This window comes from Bombus impatiens, unplaced genomic scaffold (assembly GCF_000188095.3).
Source record: "Bombus impatiens unplaced genomic scaffold, BIMP_2.2 scf_0019, whole genome shotgun sequence".
Lineage (NCBI taxonomy): Eukaryota > Metazoa > Arthropoda > Insecta > Hymenoptera > Apidae > Bombus > Bombus impatiens.
The window spans coordinates 45805-46847 of NT_176438.1; positions in this window are offsets into that span (position 1 = coordinate 45805).

Below are 1043 nucleotides of genomic sequence, written 5' to 3' on the forward strand. Positions count from 1 at the left end.
ATAACTTGGAGATAATTAAAAAAGTAATAGGTAAGTTGAAACCTGGTGGTCGATAACCGGAAATAACGATGCCAATCGATGTGCGTTGACAGACTCTCAGTTCTTGGTGATATTCTTCCATCCTGGTTGCATCGTTCGTTTTTATTAAATACTTTTGTTATTTCAAATACCGTGTTGGTTATTTAACCAAACTGAATTCGCCAACGTTTTTGCGCCGACTGGTTTGTTTAGGTATTTTTTATTTCGTTTGCGGAAGATTGGTTTTGCGGAGGTCGCACAATTGTTGAAAATTTTTAACGAATTTTACATTTGATTTTTATATTGATATTTGTGTGCCATTTAACTCGTATTCTGCCGCTTATTTTGTTCAAACGAATCGATTTTCTCTTTTATTGGAATGACGTTTCACTCGTCGACGTGATCGTTGTATTCATTTTTTTCATTTTCCTCTTGCGGGTCGTTTCACAGGATAATGATATCAATGAACGAGTTTAAATCTTCAAGTATCAGGTTGTCCCAAAAGTCTGTCTCTCTGTCTGCACGCAGCTGCTTTATCTGGCAACGTTTATACAAACATGAAACTTAATGTGTCAAATGTAAATAGAACAGTATACTAGAACAAAATGGATCATACATAATTCATTAAAACAATTTGAATAGAACATTTTGTTCTATTACTATAAAATTACTACAGGAAAACAATTTGAATAGAACATTTTGTCCTATTACTACAAAATTGCTACAGGAAAAACAATTTGAATAGAACATTTTGTTCTATTACTATAGAATTACTACAGGAAGACAATTTGAATAGAACATTTTGTCCTATTACTACAAAATTACTACAGGAAAACAATTTGAATAGAACATTTTGTTCTATTACTACAAAATGGATTACACATAATCCAGTAAAATAATATAAAAGAAACAAAGTCGTGCATCCATTATTTCCATATAAAACAAAAGAATCTTTCAAGACAAGATACTCTGATTAAGAAGTTGTAAACTAGAAGATTGGCGAAGATAGTAGGAAATGTGTTAAT